The sequence below is a fragment of the Nicotiana tabacum genome, chromosome 9 (genome assembly GCF_000715075.1).
Source record: "Nicotiana tabacum cultivar K326 chromosome 9, ASM71507v2, whole genome shotgun sequence".
In the NCBI taxonomy this organism is placed as follows: Eukaryota; Viridiplantae; Streptophyta; class Magnoliopsida; order Solanales; family Solanaceae; genus Nicotiana; species Nicotiana tabacum.
In genome coordinates, this window is record NC_134088.1 from 43,759,746 (window position 1) to 43,781,512 (window position 21,767).

Below are 21,767 nucleotides of genomic sequence, written 5' to 3' on the forward strand. Positions count from 1 at the left end.
TTAAAACATATTGTCATTCCCCATTCATGTGCGGGATTGTTAGGTTTCGTAAATGGGTGTGAATGAGAAATAGAAGAGGCACCTTTTGAATTGCACCTCTTCATCTCACCCTTTCATTGTCTATAAATTTAGAAACTTAGACTCATTTTTTAAATATGAAAAATCTGAAAACTTCTCCGCTCTTTTCTATATTGTTGCATTGTTTTTCCTAAAAAATAAAGTGTCAAGTGTGATTTGCTCTGTTTGTTAAGTTCGCTAAAGTTCTGTAATTTTGATTGCCAGTATTACAGAATAGTTTTTCTGTTCTATCCTGGGAGGAAGTAATCCATAATTTTTGGCAACAGTGAGGGGATTAAATTCCTTAAGAACATATAAATAACTTGTAGGCTCGAAAATTATTTTATATTTTATTTAATTAAACTAATATTTCTTTACTTCTCTGATTTTCTGGTTACGAACACAGATTACTAACAGTTTCAATGGGACAAATCGTTTTTCCAATTTCTTCATATATGATCTATTATGAAAAATCGTTACTTGACTAGAAAAGTTAGAAGTCCTCGTATGCTCTTAATTAATGATTAGAACTAGTGACAGGGAAGATTCTAAAAATGAATCTTAGTAGCATTTAATAATTTAAGTTTAAGAGTACTCAGGTCGTTGGGTTGGAGGAACTAGAAAAAATAATTTCAAACAAATTTTTTTGTATAACATAATAAATTGTGTCTGATGGATTAGAAAAAAAAATCATGACTAATAGAATGCTTGATTAGCCATACAAGAAAAAATAATTTCGGTAACTTATAAATAGCAATTATTAGCAATCAAATTATGCCAGAAGCTATGCATTATTTTAAGCAGAAATAAATGTGAAATAAAAATACGTGTATCATCAATACGGAAATTAAAATATTTAAAAAAATATTGAAATAAATAACTTGTACATATTATCTCCTGTTATTATTTACCTATACGTTAGTATTATCTTAAGATCCCTTTTTAATATTATTCTTCACATAAACAAACATGCATTTTAGAACAACATGTGATCCAAAGTTCCAAACAACCCCGGTGTTGGAAATGTTATTTGAACCGGAAATGACTTCATTTGTACTAGTTTAAGGTTACCATGAGACTAAAGGCCCAAGGGGCAAACTAGAAAGTGAGTAGATAAGCATCAAAACGACATACTGTTGATTGTTAAAAGTCAAATATGATCAACTCTTTAAACAATGAGATATTCATTTTTTCTGCAGCGCAGAAAAGGAAAAAGAAGTTTCACGGAAAAGTGAAAAGTTAGCTAACATTTTAGAGAGACTTGGTTCTCTAAAGAAAACAAACAAAGCTGAGTTGACCACTAATTTCTTCGCACTTTCAAGGTTGCTTCCTTTACATCAGAAATCTACTTTGGGTTGAATTTGACTTGAATCAAAGACCTCAGAACTAAGCAAATAAAATAAAATAAAATAAATAACCAAAACTTGATGGACTAGAAAAAGAAATAAAGAATGCAGATTAGTTTAGGGGTAACATAACAAAATGCAGGAAATTGCAGCCAAGTTAGAGTTTGGCAGGTAGACAACAAAACGACGAGTATTGGTTGTTAAATACAAATCAAAGTTGGTTTTCGATTGGTTGTTAAACATTTAAGATACCTAAATGTCTATTCATATCCTGGTCGAAAAGCAATTGTTGTAATAAGTTAAGATTCTAATCCTTTGGAAACGAAAAAAGAAAAGTTTTTAAACGGTAGAAAGAACCTATATATAGAAATAATTAGAGTGTTGATCTTTTGAAAGTACCAAATTGAAATGAGCACAAATTACTTGGTGATATACTAAGTACTAGGCTTACTATCACGAACCCAAATTCCCTCCTTAGAATGTCGTGATGGTACCTAATCTCTAAGACTAGATAAGTCTAACAAATACTGGAATATTAACATATTTAAATCAATCAACTATTAAACATGAACCAGAAATTTCTATACATAGCCAACAACCATCAGTAGATGTACTATATCCCAGAATCGGTTGTACAAGTCATAAGTTCTACTGAGTTCACTAGAAAATCTCTAAGTACAACTGTTCCGGAATAGAAATAAACAACGGTAAATAAAGACAACAGAGTATGACTCCAGAGCCTGCGAACAGGATAGCAGGTATACCTTGAAGTCTCCACAGCAGCTCACAATCAACTAACTAACGACCGACACATTTCAAGGTACCCGGATCTGCACAAAAATGTACAGTAAGCGTAGCATGAGTACACCACAACGGTCCTCAGTAAGTATCAAGACTAACCTGGTTAGAGTAGTGACAAGGTCAGGTCAAGACACCTACTAGATATAAAAACTTGTGCAGGATATTGATAAAATCTAACAATGGAAAAATAAAGGCAGTTAAAGGACAATTAAGTAATTTATCAGTACAAGGCTAGCAACGGTAGCAAAGCAAAATTGTCAGTAAGAGAGTACATGCGGTTAGAAAACAGGTAACCAAGTACAACCAAAATACGAATGGAAGGAAATAAGGAAGACAAGAACCATAACCGTTTTCAACATAAAATGTACAACAAGAATCACACCAAAATATTACCATTTCACAAATCCCAACTCATGAATCATAATCACACGGCATCTCGTGCCCACTTTGTGATTACAACTGCACGAATAATGTACGTTCTACACAGACAACTCACGTGCTAATACCATTAACAGTAACCTCATACCCGCACATACAACTCATGTGCCAACAGTAACAATATCTCATATTTGTATGGATAACTCACGTGCCAACAGTCCATTCCTCAAACAGAAAGCAGATATACAAGAATACACGTACATGATTAATGGACAACAAGAATTATCATGCTGGACTGATATTACGATGTATGCTTGTGCAAGTGTACTATCATAGCTCGAGTCAACAAGTAAGATCAAAGCCACGGAATAGCACATTGAAAACAACACAACAAAAACCACAATATGCATGACTCACACAAGATAGTCACACCACCACACAAATATCATCAATGACAATGCCCCCAGGCCATCACAAATCATCCGCAACATAGCCTCTCTTGTCTCGCTGTGTGCGCAACAATAAAGTGCATGCCCGCCTTGTCTCGCTACACGCACATAATAGTTATCCCACCTTGTCTCGCCACATGCACAAACCCAACATTTGAAGCCCGCCTGTCACAATCCAAAATCCAAATAGTCATGATGGCACCTAACCCCAACTCGCTAGGTAAGCCAATTAACAATCCGATTCAATGAGATTTACTGATAAATGTAATGATAATATAGCTGAACTTCTACATAAAGAATTCCTAAGGACTGCTAGTATAAATCACGAGCTTCTAAGATTTAGAGTTTACAAAGCTGGTATGAAATAAATACATCATCTATTTGAAATATACATGAACACATTAATAATTTTAAAGCAACCAAGAATAAAAGGCAGCTATGACCGGAACGCAGGTACATCTTCAATGCCAGCTCCTGCCGTACAAAACAACATTAGCATCAAAAATCTGCACGCAAGGTCCAGAAGTGTAGTATGAGTACAACTGATCCCATGTACTCAATAAGTAACAAACCTAACCTTAGGGTGAAAGCAGTGACGAGCTTGGACAAAGGTCAGAGTCCAACACGAATAGCCAAGAAAAAGTCGTAACAACATAAGAAAAAAGTACAAGCAATGACTCAAAAATATGTTGCTCAGCTCGTTCACAGTTACGGAAAATAGTCATGCTTCTCAGGTATAACAGTAAAATTCAAATCTTTCACCGAAAATACCAAAGTATGAGTAAGTAAGAAAAACTGTGATTTTTCCAAAAACCTTTCAACAATAAATAAGATGTTCATTATCAGATAGCATGAGAAAAGTACTTCTCTATTCCTACATGTCAATGTGCACGCGAAATCATGAATGTCACCAAAATCGGGTAGCACGAGGAAATGCATCGTTATGCTTGTAAGTTAAGTATGCATGTCAAATGCAATGCATCATAGTGATGAACTCATGCACTCACACTCTCAGAGTACTCAATATCACTGTCTCACACTCCTACTCATCACGCTCAATCACTCAACACACTCAGTCACTCAGCATTGTACATGGAAGATCCAGCCCAAACGCTAATAAATCCTGCTGCGACGCGCAGCCTGATCCCATCGTGAATCAATAGCAACCATGCTCACAGTGGGTGTGTTGAATCCAGAGGGGAAGATCCTGCCTAAACGCTATAATAAGCCAATCATGGCATGAATCAATAAAGCCTGTTGCGGTATGCAACCCGATCTCATAAATATCACTCACAAACAGACCTTCGGCCTCACTTAGTCATCAATCTCTCGGGCTCACAATGTCATGAAAATCAGTCCAAAAATAATGAAATGGTGTATTAATAAATAGCAACAGAGACTAAGATATGATATGCAAATGAATGAGTATGACTGAGCAAGCCAAACTATGCTTCAAAAATGCCATCCCGCGCGTACCGACCTCCGAACAACTCAAAACTAGCCAAAAGCAACTCAAGAACATCAAATAATGCCAGAGGAAACAAACTCAATCGATAAAGGTCTAATCTTTAATCAAAAGCCCAAAGTTAACCAAAATGTCAAACGTGGGCCCGCACCTCGAAATCCGATAAAACTCATAAAATCTGACAGCCCATTCAATTATGAGTTCAACCATACTAGTTTCACTCAAATCCGACTCTGAATCGATGCTCAAAACTCGAAAATTCACTTTATGAAATTTTAGACAACCCTAATTTCTCTTTTGAAATCATCAAATGCCAAAAACGAGGATAGATTCATGAAATATAATCAAAACCGAGTAGAGAACACTTACCCCAATCAATATGGTGGAAATCCTCTCAAAATTGCCCAAATCCGAGTTCCGTAGCTCCAAAAATATTGAAATGAGCTTATAAAAAAAAACTGCCCAATAAAAATACTAATGTGGTCGCTAAAAGTCCAATACCCGTCACTACAAGTACCAAATATGGTCGCTAAAGGTGCGCACAAGAACTTGCTTGCACCACCAATTTATTTTTTACTAAAAAGACTCTAACTCCTCATACGAACTCAGAATTCGACGATATTTGCTCCTACGAGTCATAAATAATAATACGAACCTAATCGTTCAGTCGAAACTCAATTCGGAGATCATTTGCACAATGTGATACCCACTTCGCTTGTTAAATAATTAACTCATGCTTCGCAGTAAAACATTATCATTATCAAACTCCCAGAAGTATCGAAATCGAATTCCGATCTCTAGAACTAAAAATGGACCTTTGGATCATTATATGCTTATGCTCAAAACAATGCCAATACACCAAACATGTTAAAAACCCATCTGAAACTCACCTGATCCCCACGGGATCCCAGCCTAATATACCAACAAGCCCTAAAATATGATACGAACTTGCTTGAGTGATCAAAACACAAAAATAATATCAAAACTATGAATCGCAACGAATTCAAGCTTTATGAAATCAAAGCTTTTAATTTTTTAAAAACTAACGAAAACGTGCCTACGCACCTCGAAATAACTTTGAATTTTGCACATAAGTCATAAATATTTTTATGAAGCTGCTCGAACTCTCGGAATCCAAATCGGGACCCGGTATAAAAAAAAACTAATTATGGGAAAATTTTATAATTCAAAGCTTTTCAAAGTTAACAAGTTTTCGGAAAATTATGCCAAATCACTTTGGGACCTCCAATTTAAAATCGGGGAATACGCCTGAGTCCGAAATCACTATATGAAGCTAACGAAACCATCAAAAATCCATTTTGGGGTTAAACACTCAAAAGTCAAACTTGGTCAACTCTTCCAACTTAAAGCTTCCTAGTTGAGAATCATTCTTCCAAATAAATTTCAAATCACATGAAAAACCAAAACCGACGCCTCACACAGGTCATAATACATCATACAAAGTTACTCGGGACTTCAAATAGCTGAACAGGGTTCAAATGCTCAAAACAACTGATCGGGTCATTACATTCTCCCCACTTAAACATACGTTCGTCCTCGAACGTGCCCAGAGTCGTTCCAAAGCCATCAAATCACCATGTAACCTTACCATGCACATACCCGGGGGTGATCCCACGTCACCCTAATCCATATAAGCTAGACGACACAACCTAATTGAAGTTCCTTAATTCAACCTTAACCCATAAACCTTAGAACCCAATTTCCAACATCCGGAATTCCTTACAAGACCCGAATCTCGCACCTACACACTATATAAGTCTGAACAAGCTATATCAAGTTATATCAATAACCCAAGATGTAATTATATGATATACCACATAACTCAGATGCTCCCAGCAATAACTTTTGACCACAGTAGCTGCTTAAAACACACCCGGTACCAGTAATAAACCTCATATCAAATAAAACCTCGTTCTAAAACCTTTGTACGCTGCTGATGATGAAAGAAACATGCAGAACTCACAACCAGTCACCAGATCAACAAGTCATAAAACTCTCTCGCCTAACCAGAACCATAGCCCAAATTCTAAGTTGACTTCCGACATTACTCTTCCAAACACACCGTAATCAAATTCGATAGCAATCACGCCAGGCCCAAAGACTTCATCTCATCAAATACAAGCTACTCTACAGACATGCCATACCAATACTACCCAAAGCCACAAACCGTGCAATCGGTGCACCAATACGCAACAATTCAAATGCACTCAAAAATGAAAAATGACTCAAATGAGAGAACCGTTCCGCAAGCTCAACAAGTACCACCATAATGCAATGCTAAGATCCCATCACACCGTAGAACCAAAACATACGAATCTAACACAAAGGATCATATCCCAACATAACTTTGCTGCAGTGCGCGACCCTATCCAAACACCGGCCATATGAAATACCTCAAGCCACAATGCTCAAAATCAACAACTACACGCAATTCGACATCAAATACACAAAGTGCATGACCATAACCATGTAGAAGCTAACAACACAATATATCACAACCAGAAAAAGGCCATAACCAAGGTGCAATCGACCATTCCACACCCCAATCACCATCTCGCTCGGATTTCGCTACAAGGACCAAACAAAACCGTACCATGTGTGCATATAACCAACAAATCACAACCCCTCGTAGCATAAAAGAGTAATACATAGAACATACCAGATACGAATGAGATCAATTCTAGCCGAATGGCACATCCCTCAACAATAGTAGTACGAGGCCAACCAATCCGACCCGAGTAGAATACACATCCTCATTAGGTCTAACAATGAGCCCCCAAATCAACCCTGGTCATCCACAAATAGATAATTAACCCTCTGAAAGTCCACAATGACCTAACCATAACGCATACTATTATCAGGCTAGCTTTGGCCACATCTTCATGGTCCACAACCATGAAACAATCTGCTTCTGAGAACTCCCAGACTCCAAATTCATAGAACACATGAATCACCATAGCTGATCCCAACTCCAACACTCGAATGTCTAACACATCTATCATACACGATCATCCCACGAGAAGTACTTCTATAATTCTTTCCAACCACATAGCAAAAAGCTGAATTGTTGCGACCAAACACAAGTATACGTGGTCGTCAAGTAATAGAATAGAGAGTAGAATATCTTTCCCACAAAGACTTATGATTAACTTTTGACTGATTCAAACTCAAACAATTTATCGATTCAAGAGATTTCTCATAAAATATATAAGTGATTAATTTTACTACCTAAAACTATTAAGCAATGAAATAACTAGAATTCAACCACAATACTTAAGATTTTTCGGATAGTAATCAATAGGAGATGATATTCCAGGGTCACAGATTAGCTAACAATCCTATTGCGTTCTTGGCTTAAAATGACTAATTGATATATCTGAATTGTTGATTGACAGGGTTTATATTACTCATAAGAATCTGTCTAGTTCTTACTTGCCTATTCAAGCTAACTTAATGCCTATATGTCTATGGAATTAAGATTAATAAGAATGCATTTACACTTCCTGTATTTCAACCAAGCAAGGAATTTATGTATATTTCTATCCTAATTGCGAATTCGTTCCCCGATGCCCGAGTTTAAGAACCTCCTCTATTTAATTCTGTATGCAATCTAGAATTCCCACTTTCGAGTTAAACTCTAGATTCGTAGATAGTATTTCACTGTTAGCTACTCAGCAAAATAATTAAAAATAGAATTAAATAAACAACCCAATATGATAAAATCAAATTCGTCAATTTAAACTTCAAACATCAACATTCATGTATCACCCATGACCCTAGAACCATATGGTTCTTAGCCACTCATGTTCATACAATCATCAAATATAATATTGTCAAACACAAAATCAATGAATACTAAAAGAGGAATGGAAGAATTGATCAACTTCATGCTCCCGAGTGTTTCATACTTTTTCTCTCCTCTTAAAGTCACGCCCCCATCTAAAAATAGGTTTATGTTGGCTTTTAAATGAGTTGGGGGCGTCTTAGGGTCGAAATAACCGAGTCGTTGTTGAATTAGGACATGCTTGCATTTTGAGCGTTCAGGGCAGTGTGGGGCCCTGGCCCTGGCGCTCAGCTTCCCAACAACACTGTAAAGTGCGCCATAGGCAGCGCCCCACGCTGCATGTGGCCCTCAAATTTGCACTTTTGCCTTTTCTTCCCATTTTCGCGCCAATTCGTGCCCTTTCGTCACAAATTGCATCCGAATGATTTCCTACACATAAAAATACCACAAATTAGCACAAATCATTATATTATGCATCTCAAATCTACAAGGCATGAGCAAAATGTGAGGCAATATACATTAAAATATGCATACCTTAAGCTAAATATCAACACCCCACACTTAGACTCTTGCTCGTCCTCGAGCAATTGAACTATATTAACACCCCAAAAATGTACCTATCTCTATAAAAGAGCACTTCACAATTAATTCAATCAAACACTCTACCTTTTGACTATGGTCGATATCGGCAATTAGTATGAACACACGAATTTCACATTCTTCCTGTTTTTAAACTAGCCCAAGTATACACAATGTTGTTCAACCAACTCAAACAACCTCTCCACAACCACGTTACCTCAATAGATGACTCGTTACCACTAAGCATCTTCAACTCTTGCACTCACCCAACAAAAGAAATGTACAACATCACCAATCCTTTATAATACCAAGTGCCCTCACCACAAATAAAAGAGTGTATATAAAAGTAGTCCATACATTCAAATATGTTACCGAACATAAATTAAGGACATCACACAATTTAACAAGATTCACTCACTCTCACAAAGAATTCATGTGCCTCCCGTGGTCATACCATAAGCTTTCCCGTTACTAATCTAAGCTAGCCAAATCTAGGATCAATTAGGACTTTAAGGTTGTAATGTAAGCTAAGGGACGGGTAGGATATATTTGGAAATAGTGACTAACCCTCCTAAGCACTTTAATACACTACACTCACAAATCAAGCGCATTTTCTTTTCAACCCATTCACTTGTCATACACCATATATAACATAGCCCTCTTTTCAATTAAGTACCTCTATAGTTTCACTAGTACGAGTTAAGCATTTTTTTTTAATACTTCATACATTGAAGTTCATAAGATAGTGACCTTCTTTCACAATTTTAGTGCACCTTAAAGGGCCCTTAACACTATTTTTTTTTTACAATCACAAGTCAAGAAGTATTCACCCACCCCACACTTAAGCAATGCATAGTCCCCGATGCATAACAAATTCAAAATAGAGTAAGGTGGAAAGAAAGAACTCCCTGCTAGTCGGAGTTTGCCTCTTCAGGATGCCCACCAGCTATGGCTTTGGGCTCATCATCATCTCCTAAAGGTACCAAAGCCATGGGCCCCGTAACTTCATCATCCTCCTCATTCTCATCATCAGATCCCTTGTAAGTGTTTTCATCCTCAGACGGATGAATGGGACTGCCCGATGCTATGCCTAACATCTCCTTGGATGAATTGGAGAGATCATTTCGCAATTGCATGCGCTCTTCATCTGACACCCCTAGTCTGCTCATTATACAATTGAGGGAACTATAAAGATACTTGTTGAAATTTTCGTCCCTCTCATTGCTTGCAGCCTGAGTAAGCTTTGATGTGGACTCTAGCAAGGATGTGATGTCTAGCAATGCCTTGGGTGCCTCCACTACCTCATCATATCCAGGGTACTCCGGTACCCCACAGGATAGCATGTACTGGGTTAGGATATTTCCAAAGAAGAACCTTTTGATCCTCCCTCCAAAGCGGGTGCGTGCCATCTCTCCAAGCATGAGCTCACCCACATTTAGGCATTGTCCGGTCATCAGAAAGTAGATCACACACACTCGAGCTCGAGTGCATTAGTTGTTATGCTCAACGGGCATTAATCTTGCCTGCACAAAGTTTTGCCATACCTTAGCCGTCTTGTTGTAGTTGAACCGGAGCATCTCTAGGTGGGAATTTCCCTTAGTCCGCGTCCACCTTGCATTAGAATCAATGCCACAAAGTGTGTGATGTATAGCCTGGTAGCGTGGACTTTTGATGAATTTATGTAGCCTCCGTGGATTAGGGTTATCAACTCCCAAGAAGTCACACAAGGATCGCCTATCCATTGGTATATCCTTTCCTCTGACCCATGATTGGAACATGCCCTTATTCCAGTTGGCATATAGCTCTCGTACCATTCTTAGATTTGCAGGACCCTAACATTCTATGAGCTTATCCATCTTCATATCTACCAACCGGGCAAGTACATCAGGGAAGTTCCTTTCTAGAGCCTTTACATTAATCCCCATTTCAGAGACATATCTCCCATATGGAACAAAATTATCATGCAATTTGATGGCATCATCAAAACTAATTCCTCCCGAGGCCGTGGTGGCCTCAGCGACCCGCTAGCAACTTGCCTTCCCTTAGCTTGTCGGGAAGCACCCTCACCTTGCTTGCATTTTTTCTTCCCCGCCCCTTTTCCTTTTACGGCACTGTCACGAGCCATAGCAACCTATACACGATAAACACAAAGATGAGAATGAATCAAGAAATTTTCTAAGGTCATCGTGAGAGGCAAAGATAACCCCACACTTAAAACCAAAGGCTATGTATAATCGACTCACAATATTGGTTCAACATGAACCAATGTGTCATTACAAGGCTATAGGTACTCAAGACTTCCCCATGCCATACAATTCAAGTAGTTTAACATGGACATAACTTAACTGTGGTGCAAGCAAAGAAATCTAAATTTCACATTACTACACTAATATAGTACACTAACTACTACTTACACGAGTTTACAACAAGATAGAATACCCTCAAACATCCCACACTTCGCCCAACATCATATACAACGACCCTCGGCTACTCAAAATTCACTGGTGTTCTTCTTTAAATTTCAACCATGGTGGAACAAGGTGGCCCTCCAAAATTTACATGAAGTAGAGAGAATTATAGTTTACTACTTCAAACGCAACTTCTACAACCAATTTTTGAAACCAAATTCGGGCATATTAATATCACCATAACAACAAGATATGTCAAAGAGACCTATGACATTTTGGGGTTGTTTGAGAAATAGGACTAGCATTACACTAAAAACTTTCAACATACAAGAATAGAGAGAACAAGAAGAACATACCTTTGAGTCTTGATATGAAAGTGAGCAAGAAAGATTTGTGAATTTGATAAGGAGGGGGAAAGAGCAGCGGTGAGAGAGAGAGGGATTTTGGGTGAAAGTTAGTTTAATTTAATTGGGGGAAGGATTTGGGTAATTGGGTATGGGTAAGGTTATGTGTGTATATGGGTAATTGGGTCAGGTTATATGGGTTGGGTCAGTTAAAATTAAACAAAGAAACTAAAAAAAATAATTAAATTTTTACCTGACCCCCCCAGCCCAGCGCCCCACGCTGGGGCTGGCGTTGGGGATTTTGGTGATACTGGAAAGTGCGACCCAGGCAGCGTGAGGTGCTGGCCTAGCGCTCGTTCACAGAATTATTATTATTTTTTTATAAATTCCCTCCTACCCGAGCACTCAATATATACATTATACACACCCCACACCATTCCCGCCTATGATTTTTATAACTACAAAGAAAACAAAAAGCTAAGCTACGAAAGCAATAAAAATTGGGTTGCCTCCCAACAAGCGCCTGATTTAACGTCGCGGCACGACTCAACATGTTTTCAAGCGTCGGCCAAGTCCATCGAGGTCTTGTGACGTGCAATGTCACCACCTTAATAATGTTTTATTCTCTGCCCATTTATCAAGAAGGTACCACTTGAGCTCGTATCATGCAGTTCCACCAATCCATGAGGACTCTCACTTACCAAAACGAAAGGACCTTCCCAACGAGACTTAAGCTTCTGGGGAAAAGCTTCAACCTCAAATTAAACAAGACCACTTCTTGACCTGGCTCAAACTCTCGATGTTGGATGTGCTTGCCATGCCACCTCTTGGTCTTTTCTTTATACAATTTGGCATTCTCATACAGGTGCAATCAAAACTTATCAAGCTCATTGAGTTGTAGCAACCTCTTCTCACCGGCTAAGTCCATATCCATGTTCAACTTTTTAATCACCCAATAGGCTTTGTGTTCAAGCTCGACGGGAAAGTGGCACACCTTCCCATAAACTAACTTATATGGAGAAGTACCTATGGGGGTCTTGTATGTAGTTCGATATGCCCATAATGCATCGTCTAGCTTTCCGGCCCAGTCCTTTCTATTTCCACTTACTGTTTTCTCCAGAATCTGCTTCACCTCTCTGTTTGACACTTTCACTTGACCACTCATTTGGGGGTGATAGGCGGTTGCAACCTTGTGCTTAACTCCATACTTTTCTAGAACATTATTCAATAATTTGTTACAGAAGTGAGTTCCTCTGTCACTTATCAACACCCTTGGAGTTCCAAAGCGTGTGAAGATGTGCTTCTTTACAAAGTTTACCACAACCTTTGCATCATTACTAGGAAGAGCAATGGCCTCACCCACTTAGATACATAGTCTACTGCCACCAATATGCACCTGTGACCATTAGATTATGGAAATAGTCCCATGAAATCAATCCCCCAAACATCAAAGAGCTCTACTACCAGAATATTTTGCAAAGGCATCTCTTGCTTCTTCGTGATTGTTCCGGTTCTTTGGCACCTGTCACATTTTTTAACAAGGGCGTGTGCATCCTTAAACGATTTTGGACAATAGAAACCCGATTGCAGCACTTTTTGGGCAGTCCTGTCCCCACCATGGTGACCTCCATATGGAGAAGCATGACAGTCATGCAATATTGCATTCATCTCATCCTCAGGGACACACCTTCGTACCAACTGATCTGCGCACTGCTTATATAGGAATGGCTCATCCCACATGTAGAGCCTCATATCATGTAGAAACCTTCTTCTATTATCGAGTGTCAATTCTGGTGGCATCACACCACTTTCAATAAAATTCACATAATATGCATACCACGGGGCTTCACTCGAGGTGATTACTAATAAATGCTCATCAGGAAATATTTCTTTGATCAAACGCCCCTCAGCTACGTGGTTCCGATTTTCTAATCTGGATAAGTGATCAGCCATTTGATTCTCTTTTCCTTTTATCTCGGATTTCCAAGTCAAATTCTTGCAGGAGGAGGACCCAACGAATCAGCCTAGGCTTGGCGTCTTTCTTTTCAAACAAATATCTGATAGCTGAATGATCTGTGTAGACGATGACTTTGGTTCCCACTAGATAGGATCTGAACTTGTCAAACGCCCACACCACTGCAAGCAACTCTTTTTTAGTAAAAGTGTAATTCATCTGGGCTGGATTCAGAGTTTTGCTCGCATAATAAATGGAGTGAAAACATTTATCCCTCCTTTGCCCCAAAACAACTCCGATAGCCATGTCACTCGCATCGCACATCATCTCAAATAGCTGCGCCCAATCTGGGGCAATGATAATTGGTGCAGTCACCAATCTTCCCTTCAGCTCCTCAAATGCTTTCAGACAGGCATCATCAAACTTGAAGGGGATATCTTTCTCAAGAAGCCTGTACAAAGGAGAAGAAATTTTTGAAATTTTTTTAATGAAACGATGATAAAAATCTACATGGCCCAAGAAACTGCGAATGCATTTGACGGATGTCGGTAGAGGAAATTTTTCAATCGCTTCCACCTTTGCTTTGTCCACCTGCAAACCATTTTTGGACACTGTGTGCCCCAAGACTATACCTTCACGTACCATGAAATGACACTTTTCCCAGTTTAGCACCAAGTTCATCTTTTCACACCTAGCAAGCACTTTATCAAGGTTCATTAAACAATTCTCAAAAGAACACCAAAACACAGAAAAATCATCCATGAACACTTCTACGAATCTTTCAACCATGTCAGTAAAAATAGCCATTACACACCTTTGAAAAGTTGCAGGTGCATTACAGAGACCAAAGGACATTCTCTTGAACGCATACGTGCCATAGGGACACGTAAATATGGTTTTCTCTTGGTCCTATGGGGCTATAGCAATCTGATTATACCCTGAATAGCCATCTAGGAAACAATAATATTCCTAGCCAGCTAATTTATCAAGCATTTTGGTCAATAAAAGGGAGGGGAAAGTGGTCCTTTCAGGTGGCGTTGTTCAATTTTCTATAATCTATACAAATTCTCCACCCAGTGACAGTTCTTGTGGGAATCAAGTCATTATTTTCATTAATCACTACAGTCACCCCCCATTTCTTAGGCACACATTGGATGGGGCTTACCCATTTGCTATCAGAGATTGGAAATACAATACCTGAATCAAGCCACTTAATCACTTCTTTTCTTACCACCTCTTTTATGATTGGATATAGGCGGCATTGTGGCTCAACACTTGGCTTTTGTCCATCTTCCATGAGAATTTTATGCATGCAGAAAGCTGGACTAATGCCACTAATGTCAGACATCGTCCACCCAATTGCTTGCTTGTGCTCACGTAGCACTCTCAACAACTTTTCTTCCTGCAATTTAGATAAGTCAGAAGAAACTATAACAGGTAAAGTTTTAGAACCACCCAAATAAGCATATTAAAGGTGAGGGGGCATGGGTTTAAGCTCCAATTTTGGAGCTTCTTCAATCGACGGCTTTGGAGGGGGCCCAATTGGCTTATTTAAGGCCTCAAATGGGTTGAATACCTGCATGTAAGCACATTATGCATCTAGGATATGCATCATCTCTTCAACCTCATCATCAATCTCCAAACTATCGAACGACATGAGTGCTTTCTCTAGAGAATTGTCTAGATATACACTAGTGTCGAGAAGTTGCTCATCCATCTCCACAACAGATATCATAGAAAGCTCCTCATAATGGCGGGGCAGTTGGATCGCCTTATAGACATTAAAGACTGCTTCCTCGTTGTCCACCCTCATAATCATTTTTCCCTCTCTCACTTTAATAATCGCTTCACCTGTAGATAAGAGAGGTCCTCCCAATATGATCGGAACTTGTTCATTAGCCTCATAATCTAGGATAATGAAGTCAGTTGGGAAGATGAATTTCCCAATTTGCAGCAACACATCTTCAATCACTCCTTCAGGGTAGGCTATAGACCTATCAGTTAGTTATAACATTACAGTGGTTGGTCTTGGAGCTCAGAGACCCAATTGCTTGAACAAGGACAAGGGCATCAGATTTATGCTCGCCCTAAAATCATAAAGATCACGACTCACATCAATATTACCAATTCGTACAGGGATGGTGATGTCACACCCCAAACTTGGGGAGGCGTGGCCGGTACCGGTGCCGTGCTGGCCCGATCGAACCACTCTGTAACTCAATTGTTTTTTTCTTCTGTAACTACCAAGGGCCAACATGGGCACAACTCATAATGTATAACTATAAGTGGGCAAACGTTGTATCAATGAACCATCTTTCATATAATATAAATACATATGGGCCGTCAAGGCCTCTAACATACTGTACAAAACGAACGTCTGTCTACAAAGCCTCTAAGATTATTTGACATCAAATGGAATAGGGTATCGGCCTACCCATAAGTTTGTAGCAAAATTCTAACACGATGACTAATAGACTCGGCTGCACTCCGAATAAGGTGGAGTCTTACCGATCCTTCGCTGAATGCTAACCTCGTCTACCATGAGGGCTCGACAGTCTGATTATCTATACCTGTAGGCATGAATGCAGCGTCCCCAACAAAAAGACGTCAGTACGAGTAATGTACTGAGTATGTAAGGCAGAACCGAAACGTAACAATAAGTCAACATTAATTAAAGACATATAAGAATCAACCTGAATCTCTGAAGTGCTATCGTATATGCATACTTATTATACTTACATATATACAATGCTTCTCTTTGAGACTATTATCCATATTGTATGATGCATGACTGCCCAAATGATCAGTGGTAACTGCCCGACCGGCCGTAGCTCGGTGGTAAATATGTACCTGCCCAACCGGCCGTAGCTCGGTGGTAAATGCATGACTGTCCGATCGGCCATAGCTCGGTGGTAAATACATGACTGCCCGACCGGTCGTAGCTCGGTGGTAAATGAATATGCATGTCTACCTAACTGGTGGTAAATAATGATACATAACTGCCCAACCAGTGGTAACTGCCCGACCGACCTTAGCATGGTGGTAAGTACATGAAGATGCATGTATCACTATATAAAAAACAATAACATATTTATCAAATATCTCAATAGGTACTAGATACATACTTAGACATGCTTGAATATCACTTTACCGAAATGAATAACATAGACATCCTTAACTGCTAAGAGTAGAACCACTTATGGAATAGCATTACGTTTACGTATCGTTACTTGGATCATGCCAAAAGAAAGAAGGATTAGCCTTAACATACCTGGAGTAGGGAGAAATCCGTATGATAATCTTGGAAAAGGTTGCACCTTACTCCTATAGAATCGCAAAATCTCACGTTGCTAATGTGCTAATAATTCTCATTGGAATTATTTGGTTGCAAGGAGTTTTGTTGAAAATTTGTAGGAAGTGATAAATTGCTAACGTTCCGATCAAATCACAAATGACCTATAAGACTTATAAGAATCACAAATCACGTTCTCACCTAATCACAAACTTATGAGAATTGCTAACTTCTCGCTTCTGATTGTAGAGTGTATAAGAAATTGTAGGAATTTTGTTGGAAGCTTTTTTTTGGATTGAGTTTAGCGTCTGTTCTTGAAAGGTTTTGAATTAGGAAGAATGGTATATCATTTCTCACTTGATTGCTCTATGTCCCAATGAGACCAAACTTGTAATGTCATACGTAAGTGTCTTATGTACCTTACTTTAGATGGCCACCTAAGACATATGACTTTTCTTATGTACGTTATTTTAGATAGCCACCTAATCAACAATGACTAAGATTCATTTGTTTGGTTAGTGTCTTGCTGCCACGTAGGGGTGGGGTGGAGGTGGGAAATGTTAATTTTTATCCACTTATTAGGTAATTAGGTAGTGTCCCGTTACCCGGTAATTAACTAATTACCCGCGTAATTAAGAACTATCTCAAATTACTTAAAATACTACCCACTTTTAACACACTTTATATATACCCTACTATCGTGGTCATGTGGTACCATATAAAATAAATACATACACTTATTATTTTATTAAAACATCCATGTAAAAAAATACATATATTTTCTCAACTTATAATTTTCCTAATCTCATATAAAGAATAAAAATTCTCGTACGCTTAATTCTTAAAATGGTAAAAAGATAATCTTCTTTTCTTGTGAGAAAATAATTTCTATCTTTTACAATAAAGAAAATCTCATAAAATTCCTCATATCGTGAGTAAAATTTTAAATATATTCGAAAGTAGTAATATTAATAACTATATAAAATTATATTTTTCAAACTTTTTACAATAATATTCCACTCAATATAAATACCATATCAAAATGTATCTAATGATATCAAGGTTGTAAACCTACAGGGCCTCATAATAATAATGTCTTAAACCCTCTATAACCTCCTAATAGACATAATCCCTTCGAACTCATGTGGATTTACTACGGCTATCTTAATGCTAAGGTACGGAATATAACATTCTTCCCCCTTTAGAAATATTCGTCCTCGAATGTTAACTCTTAGAGATTTTCAAAACTTTCGCTAGGGCCCCCTCTGTAAACTAAACTAAAACTCAATCTCTATCTGAAGTCTCGACTATTCATAACCTTTTCTACTTGAGAATCTCGTATCTTCTTCATCTTTAACTTACTTACCTTTCAATCTCGCATCGTATCTGCTGTTTGTTTCATAACCTTCCTTTCACATAGGTAGAAATTACATCTACTCCTTAAAGCTCTATTGTGATACATGCACCTCTAGTGCATACAAAACCTGGCGAAAACTTCATACTGACTTCTTACGGCTCAGCTCTATGGCACGATCTCGGAACAAAAGAAGGGTAACATTTTCTAAATGCCCTACAGCCTCTCAATTATAAATGTGGCGCGCAACACACCCATAAGTGAGAATCTACTAGGCACGTCTTTGTAGACTCCCTAGGACACGACCTGCTCTGATACCACTTTGTCACGTCCCAAACTTGGGGAGGCGTGGCTGGCACCCGGTGCCGTGCTGGACCGAGCGAACCACTCTGTAACTCATTTGTTTTTTTCTTCTGTAACTACAAAGGGCCAACATGGCCGCAACTCATAATGTATAACTATAAGTGGGCAAACATTGTATCAATGAACCATCTTTCATAAAATATGAATACATATGGGCCGTCAAGGCCTCTGACATACAGTACAAAATGAATCTCTGTCTACAAAGCCTCTAAGATTATTTGACATCAAATGGGATACGGTACCGGCCTACCTATAAGTCTGTAGTAAAACTCTAATACGATGACTAATAGACTCGGCTACACTACGAATGAGGTGGAGTCTTACCAATCCTTCGATGAATGTTAACCTCGTCTACCATGAGGGCTCGGTAATCTGATTAGCTATACCTGCAGGCATGAATGAAGCATCCCCAACAAAAGGATGTCAGTACGAATAATGTACTGAGTATGTAAGGCAGAACCGAAACATAACAATAAGTCAACATTAATTAAAGACATATAAGAATCCACCTGAATCTCTGAAGTGCCACCGTATATGCATACTTATTATACTCATATATATATACACAATGCTTCTCTTTGAGACTATTATCCATATCGTATGATGCATGACTGTATATAATGCTTCTCTTTGAGACTATTATCCATATCGTATGATGCATGACTGCCCAACTGATCAGCGGTAACTGCCCGACCGGCCGTAGCACGGTGGTAAATGTATGACTGTCCGACCGGCCGTAGCTTGGTGGTAAATATGTAACTGCACAATCAGACGTAGCTCGGTGGTAAATGCATGACTGCCCGATCGGCCGTAGCTCGGTGGTAAATGAATATGCATGTCTGCCCAACCAGTGGTAAATAATGATACATAACTGCCCAATCGGTGGTAATTGCTCGACCGGCCTTAGCACGGTAGTAAGTGCATGAAGATGCATGTATCACCATATTAAAAACAATAACATATTTATCAAATATCTCAATAGGGACTAGATACATACTTAGACATGCTTGAATATCACTTTACCGGAATGAATAACATAGACATCCTTAACTGCTAAGAGTAGAACCACTTATGGAATAGCATTACATTTACTTATCGTTACTTGGATCATGCAAAAAGAAAGAAGGATTAGCCTTAACATACCTAGAGTAGGGAGAAATCTGTATGATATTCTTGGAAAAAGTTACATCGTACTCCTTTAGAATCGCAAAATCTCACGTTACTAATGTGCTAATAATTCTCGTTGGAATTATTTAGTTGCAAGGAGTTTTGTTGAAAATTTGTAGGAAGTGATAAATTGCTAACGTTTTGATCTAATCACAAATGACCTATAAGACTTATAAGAATCACAAATCATGTTCTCACCTAATCACAGTCTTTTGAGAATTGCTAACTTCTCGCTTCTGATTGTAGGGTGTATAAGAAATTGTAGGAATTTTATTGGAAGCTTTTTTGTGGATTGAGTTTAGCGTCTGTTCTTGAAAGGTTTTGAATTAGAAAGAATGGTATATCATTTCTCACTTGATTGCTCTATGTCCCAATGAGACCAAACTTGTAATGTCATACGTAAGTGTCTTATGTACCTTACTTTAGATGGCCACCTAAGACATATGACTTGTCTTATGTACCTTACTTTAGATAGCCACCTAATCAACAATGACTAAGAGTCATTTGTTTGGTTAGTGTCTTGCTTCCACGTGGGGGTGGGGGTGAAAAATGTTAATCTTTATCCACTTATTAGGTAATTAGATAGTGTCCTGTTACCCGATAATTAACCAATTACCCGCATAATTAAGAACTATCTCAAATTACTTAAAATACTATCCACTTTTAACACAATTTATATATACTCTACTATCGTGATTATGTGGTACCATATAAAATAAATACATACACTTATTATTTTATTAAAACGTCCATGTAAAAAAATACATATATTTTCTCAACTTATAATTTTCTTAATCTCATGTAAAGAATAAAAATTTCCGCACGCTTAATTCTTAAAATGGTAAAAAGATAATCTTCTTTTCTTGTGAGAAAATAATTTCTATCTATTACAATAAAAAAAATCTCATAAACTTCCTCATATCATGAGTAAAATTTAAAATATATTCGAAAGTAGTAATATTAATAACTTTATAAAATTATATTTTTCAAACTTTTTACAAAAAGGTTCCACTCAATATAAATACCATATCAAACTGTATCTAACGATATCAAGGTTGTAAACCTACAGGGTCTCATAATAATAATATATTACACCCTCTATAACCTCATAATAGACATAATCCCTTCGAACTCATGTGGATTTACTACGGCACATCCTAAATCTAAGGTACGGGATGTAACAGGTGAAGCTGACGGGATCCTTAAGCTTTTGAGGAAGCTTGGTTTGGACCCTTGAAGTACACTCCTCAGTAAGTGCGACTGTCTTGAATTTAGTTAATATCCTCTTATGATCTACTATATATTTTATGTACTTTGCATACTTTGGAATTTCACGAAGTACGTCTACCAATGGAATATTTAATTGAACCTGGCTCAACATAGAGAGAAATTTATTGAACATGCGATCATCATTCTTCTTCTGCAATCTTTTGGGGAAAGGTGGTGGTGGCCTTACAGCCTCCATTGGATTTGAACTTGCATCATCTTTCTTTGACTCATGTGTTGCTTAGGAATCAACTCCCCCTCAGGTACAAGCTTATCATTTCTCTTCTTTGGCACTTCTTCTAATTCCCTCCCATTTCTGAGTGTAACTACATTAACTTGAGGGTTCTTCTCTGTATCACTAGGAAGAGTGCATGCATGCCTAGTATTTTGATTCGATGCTAACTTCCCCATTTGCCTCTCAAGATTTCTAAAATCGGTTCTGAGTTGTTGATTGTCAAGAAACAACTTCTTCAACAAGTCATTCGTACTCTCTTCTATTTGCTGGGGTGGCTTATAAGGTTGATTGAAATTTCCTTAGGGCCTATAATGATTCTGAGTCGGCTGATTTCCACACCAGGAAAAGTTAGGATGATTCTTCCAATTTGGATTGTAAGTGTTCCCATATTGTGCATGATGATTCATCCGACCTCTGATCTGTTTCCCCACATAGTAGATAGATTCAGGATTCGTGGGGCACATGTCACTCGTGTGACTATCACCAAATAGTTCGAATCAAGTA